Genomic DNA, 6,671 nt, shown 5'->3' with positions numbered 1-6,671 from the left:
AAAAAAGTCTCCTCCGACGCGCCAGTGCCTTTCACCTTCCGGGTAACCCTTCACCAGCATTCAATCCCGCACGATGGCACAACATTAATTGTGTTTACCGTCGTCGTCGTCGTCGTACCCGGGCCGCCATCTGCTGGGCCGCCGAACATTGACTTAGTCTCTCCATTTAATTTACTGTACATTTTTTACCACCATCACCCAGCGGTGACCAGGACCGGCCATCAGCCGAAAGCGTCGTCATTAGTTACCGTCGGTCGTGTCAATTTTACACCTCCGGTTGGTTTGGTTGTGTCCACCCGACATTCTGGCCATCTCCATCCCTTCCCTCCAGGGGCATTCCTTGGCTGGCATCTTTTCGCCCTTTCTTGTCGCCAGGGGCAAAAAATTAAAAGCGAGACCGCGTAAATCCCTGAACAAACATCGCACTTACTTTCGGTGGCAGATTTTTGCGTCCCCAATGATGTCCCGGGGACGGGGCTGACAGGGACGGCCCGTGCCAAGGGAAGCTACGACCCTCTCTCTCTCTCTCTATCTCTCCATCTCTCTTTCTCCGTCATCCGTCACGGTGACATGACGGCGGCACCGGATGGCACCGGAGCTCGAGATGAGCTTGAAGACCGGTTTTGTGGCGCAGCTTTCACGCCGTGAAGTGAAAAAAAAAACACCAAACCATTTCACGTTTTTAGACCGTTCTTTGGTCACGCTCAGCAGAGTAAAAAAAAGGTACACGGTCGGCGTCCTTCCGGGCCACACACCGAGGGACACTAGCGGGCGGACTAAGGACAGCAAATTTCTGGCTAAATGTTTGACTGTTTTTCCGGGCACTCGAGCCGGAAGGTGTGCGAGCCAGATTTCCCCCGCATCACGCTGGGCGCTGGGCGAATGGCTCATTTTACGGTGCCAGCATGTTGTCCTGGCGTGGCGTGGACCACAGGGTTTTCCGGGCGCTGGGTTGACTTTTGAAGTGACGCGTTTATGGTTATTTTTCGCCCGTCGCCTGTATCCACGGGATCCGGTCCGGATTTTTCTTTACATCGGTGGCCCTAAACCGCAGCACCCTCGCTCCTCTGGTTTCCTTCCCATTCTCCGGTGACCATTGTTCCTGACGGTGGCAGTGAGACCGCCGCGTTAACTTGAGCCAACCTGGGCAACCTAGTTGGCTTCCCTCAATCCGGTGGGATTTGAAGGTTGTGATGAAAAGCCATTCTTTCCCGGGGACGCCAGGGCAGAAACTTTCGTGCCGTCCCTCCGCTGCCGGAAAGTCCAGGTGAAGATAAATAATGTGTCGTGGCCCGTCGCCGGGCGGGAGGCAGGGTCCACGGGAAGCCCCGAGTACCTGAGAATGCAAATAAAATGTTGATAAAAGGAAAACGACTTCCGGAAACACGTTTCTCGTTTTGTCGCCGGGCAGGGCCGGACCGGGTGGCCTCGGAACCCCCGGAACCCGACAGTGGACTCTATTAGTGGGTAACGAAATGAAGCTGCTACGCTACTTGTAGAGCGCGCCAAGATCCCTGCTCCCCAAGTGTGGCCACATTAATAATAAATAAACGGCCCTCCCACCGTGGACGGCGAAGGAAAAGCAATTTTCCACTGCAAAAAACGCGTCATTTTTGCGTAACGGGGACAAAATGAATTTCCAGCAGGGTTCGTACCAGGGTTCTGGCGGGTGACGGCCCCCGTTGGCAGTGGTCTGCTTTCTCCTCGAGTTCGCCATTCTTCTTCATGTATCAATCAACTGTCACTGGAAATTGTTAACCAATATGAGAAGCCTTTTTCCGGTCGGCCCACGGTGGGCCACTGCTGAGGGAAGCCAATCCCATCCCTCTCGCTCTAGCACACTCCAGGCTAAGCAGCGAAATCAAATCCCGAACACCGAGCTCCGGTGCTGTCGAAACCATACATTACAGCGCACCAACGGAGCGGAGGCCCATCAGAAGAAAGGCACGGCAAACAAAAATGGCGAAAGCTCATCTTCCATCCGGGGCGGAGCCCCCCATGCCCGGGACCTTCCCGGTGGAAAATGTATTAAAATGAAATTGACTGTGACGCGCACACTTCCATGACCAACTTTTCCCGCTTGACAACAGATTCGAACAATATTTCTCTCGGAAATCGGAACCCAGGATGTGTAAGGAAATAAATGGATTATTTCGGTGCCGCCAAAACTGTGTGCCGCTCGGGAAGAAAGCGTCCGCTCCGGGTTTCGGTTTCGAACATTGTTGGCAAATGGAATTTAAAATCCATTTCGCTTCTCCGTCCACGATACTCGACATCGATCACCCGCCATCGGCTGGGCTGGGCGGATATTTTTATTCCTCGCGCCCCGCACCGATGGCATTCGCGATCTACGAGAATGCAGGACGATGGAATTATCGGCGTTTAATAGGCGCTCGACCGTTCGAAGACACGTGCGCCACGTGAGTTACGCGGCTTTTGCGTGCCATGTGATCCGATCCGTCCGTTCGCGGAATGACATTTTTTATTTTTATTTTAAAACGGGTTTTAAACACCAAAAAACATATCTCTCCCGCACTAAACTGTTTACCATTAGTTGGCAGCATCGACCGCCGTGTGAGCGCGCTGTTTAGTTTCAAACTTCTTTTACGATGCACCCCATCGTGGCGTAAGTATCGTAAAATTAAGTTTATGGCTTGATACGCGCTGAGCACGAGCTTTTGAGTTACGGTCAATGTGCAAAAAATTACGGACACTTACTCTCTTATCGCTCAAGCGTTTATGCCCCGTCAGCGTGGCGTTCGACATCGTGATCCTTGCAAGGGTTACGACACGCACCGCCGACCTTAGTGTGATTAGCGATAAACTGTACGTGTTTAGCCGTTTAGTGTTGCCGTTATCACCCTTAGTGGCGTCTAGTGGCTTTAGTGCGGTAAACACACCGCAGGATCCTTACTTCGAGGAACAACTTTGCACTTTGGCAAACAAATCACATATTGTGTGGGAAAAAAATCCAAATCTTCCCTGTTCCCGGGTCCCTTCCCGGGATGGACACTGTGCTTCGGGCGGGCATCAGAATTACCACGAATTTCACGACCAAGAATTACGACCACTTTCACAGGGCGCATAGGAAGCCGAAAAACAAGGGAACCGAATCGGTTTCCTAATCCTTCTGTGGCATTATTTTCCTGCGATCGTTGCCCTGCGATTATCTTAATGTCTAGTTAATTATTAAAACTGTGTCAGAGTTTCGGGATGCCGCAGCAAGGTTTGGAACGCCCATTCTTGGTTCCGCATTAGTTCTATCTCGTCGCTCGTTGAGCTTAACGAAGCTCTCTGTTGGGCGAAGGGTTGATCCCCTCGAAATGTTTGCTCAGCCGCAAACAGCAACCGGACCGTAATTAAACCCTTTCTTAGTCGTCCTGATGATCTGCTACGGTCGCTTCGGGCCGAAAGAAAAACAATTTGAAATCCTTTAAAAAAAATGATGATAGAGTACAACTTTAGCTGCACTGCAGACTCACAGACACGGCGTAGCAGCGAGTGATCTCGGTGGCGCAAAAACAATAGTCACATCCTGGGCCCGCCTGATCCTTCATCTTGTCAGCGGCCCCGGAATGATTTGTTGCTTCCGGTCAGTCGGGCAGAAAATCCTGCTCGACCTTCTCGGCCCCGTTCGGCGTTTGATGGATGGAAGCACCGATGGCTCCAATTGCTCATAAATGTCATTGATTTGTCACACACTCCGTTCCGTTCGTTCCGGCTTCACTGGATGCGGGCCGGGCGTAAATCCGGAAGAAGAATCCAATTATCGCCATCCGACCGCACATGCCAATCGCTTATTGACATTTTCCGGCAAATGCTTTCACCTTCAGCTGGTGCCCTTGCCGCGGCCGACCGGGTGTGGCACCGAAATGAGATGATTATGGGATAAGATAGAATCTTTAATCATTCACCCGGTGGCCCGTCTTCGAGATTATTTCCTTTTTTTGCTCCCCCACAGTCACTTCGTTGGTGTTTGACGAAAGGATCACCGTGACGCTGGAAGGCCACCGCCACTGGGCGGTGCACTTGCGCGACAAAGGATCAATGAGTTTTCCTTCACGCGTCGACCCGGCGAGCCGGATAACGGAGGGGGTCCTTGTCGTACACCTGGCGCACAAACACGTGCCGTGCACGCGGCGTTATCGCCTTCGCCCTCATCCAGCAACAAGGAGCGCATCGAATCCGGCATCGTTTCCTAAGCGTAGTCTGCTCCGTCATTCGACTTGCCTCAGAGACAGAGTCTGAGCCACTCCTGATAAGAAACGTACCGTACCAATTGATATCTCGCCTCGGTAGGATGCCGGGTATGTCGCCTTTTTTTGGGGTCGGAAAGGAGCGGAATCAAGCGAACAGGACAGGCCTGTGTCTGAGCCTCTCGTCGAAGAGCACGGGAAACAAACCGGGAATTCGTCTTTCGATTATCGCCAGACGACAGATTTCTTCGTCGCTTTGTGTGCTCTCCACGGCCAACGGTCCCGACGTCCCGGTGGTGTTTCGAGAATTCTGGGCATGTCCCGACAGACACCGCTCGAGCCTCCCGGCCACAAGTCTGGCGCGTTCGTCCGGGAACAGAACGAATCGGCTGATGATCGTCGTGGCCAAACAAACCCCGTGTGTCGACGATGATAATGTTGATAGTGCTGCCGATGAGAGACGGCGGTGCCAGGTGCCAATGAGGAGCGCTTAACATATTTTCCTATCAAACCATCATCATCATCATCGGCATCGTCGTCGGCCTCGTCCTGACGACACTTTGCGATTATCGGGATGTTGGGATGATTGAATTCACCAACATCATCATCTGTGCTGGTCCTGTGAAGGTTTGGTCTTGGCCTAGCGGAGGGTTTCGGGGTCGCATTTATTTTTATTTATTTCTACGCGTACACAGCACAAGCGACGACGAAGACGACAAACGAAAGCCACGGCAGCCATCATATCCATCATTTTGATTTATTTTAATCTTTGGCCGACTCAGCCGACTGCTCAGGTCTGCGGGTCGTTCCGGGAAACCGACCACCGTTTTCCCACAACTCGGTGACGGGCATTTTCACCTCACCTTTTCCGTGGCCCCCCTCCGCTACGACGGAGCAGCTCGCCGAGACTTTAAGGGCGGAGAAATGACTTTCGATGAAACGACGATTGTTTCTAGGGTCGTGACTTTAAAGCGTTGCGGTCCCAAACACAGGGCTTTCCACGAATGAAAAGTTGGGCTAGCGTCGGGTGCGTTCGGTTAGACGTCAAATAAATGTCATAAAATCAAACACACATCAGCCCTTTGGGTGGCGGAATTATTCATGCCACTCGAGCATTAATTTGATTCAATTTGCCGCGATTCTCTTTTGGTTTTGTATGTAAATGGCACCCGGAGCTACGTGTGTGGTGACCAAAAATGGAAACCAGCAGCCAGTCAGATAAAATGGAGGTTTACTTTCCCGCTACGCGGGGCCATCGATTGTCATCGATGTCCAGGTCTGCCGGACAGCGCGCGAGAAGCGAGTGTTGATTTGGTTTATTTTCCATTAGCCCTGACCACGTGCCTGGCGGGTTGGGCGTGCATTCGGGTGCACCCGGACGTGTCCGTGTCGGTCGGTGGGTCGGTTGGCAACTAATTTATGCTCCCATCAGCCCTCTCGATCGCTCTCGGAGTGGACAAATATCATTTGCATAATTACACACAACAAACCGGAGCCGGCGAACCGATGCTCCGTCCGGAGTGTGTCCGTTTCTGGTAACCGATGCCGTTGTTTGCGCATTCGACAACCTCTCGCGGCGATGATGGACTCGATCAAATTCCGCAGTTCCGAAGCGCGTTGATGCTTGGCAACGCGCGGCAACCCACACGGTGTGGCGGCCGGTTGATGGGAAGCATAAATGGATTACGTGAGCGCGAGACGTCGTAAAATTGGAATAACTAACGACACTCTTCATTAGTCGAAAGCGCTGCTCTTCGAGTGATTAGCCGGCTGTTGTTTCCGCGCTCGCTCCGGCTCAGTTCGGGCGCAGTTCATCAGACAAATTAGGTTCGGTTCGTCCCCGGGTCCCCGTCATCGGATCGGGCGAAGTGGATTGGTTTCAATACGGAATGGAATTCATTTCAGTGCGCCACTTCGAATAACTTGTCGAGCTCGATTTTCAAACCACTCAACTGAGGTTGCCCCGGGGGTTGTCGGTAAAAAAAACACTTTAAGATGAGTCAAGTTTTACTTGCAGCAGTCGTAAAAGGGGTTGCGTTTGATAATACCATTCATTCCGCATCATACTAGGCTGTTCAATAAGTTCGTAGCCTCGATAACAAAGAATGATTTTTTTCACAATGAATTTTTTCACATCGATTTTTCACAATGAACAAAATCAAGTATCAAGTAGTGATTTCATTTTTATTTTTGAAAGGTTTAAAAGCAATGGAAAATTATAGACGAATGTTGAAAGTGCATAGGGAAAAACGTCAAAAAACACATGAAATCTTAGAAAAAATTATCGTAGAAAAGAAACAATAGTAGAAAAAATACAGGACATCGTTTTGGAAAATCGTCGAATCACTTAAAGAACATCTCTTTGAGCAGTATAACCAATATTTTGACTGGGCTTGACTTGATAAGTTTTGAGCTCGAGAAAACTGTTTGCCGAATGGGTTCAAATTGTTGGAGTATCCACCGTACTCACCAGAT

This window comes from Anopheles bellator, chromosome 2, assembly GCF_943735745.2.
Source record: "Anopheles bellator chromosome 2, idAnoBellAS_SP24_06.2, whole genome shotgun sequence".
Classification (NCBI taxonomy): Eukaryota; Metazoa; Arthropoda; class Insecta; order Diptera; family Culicidae; genus Anopheles; species Anopheles bellator.
Note: the sequence above shows the minus strand (reverse complement) of the source record.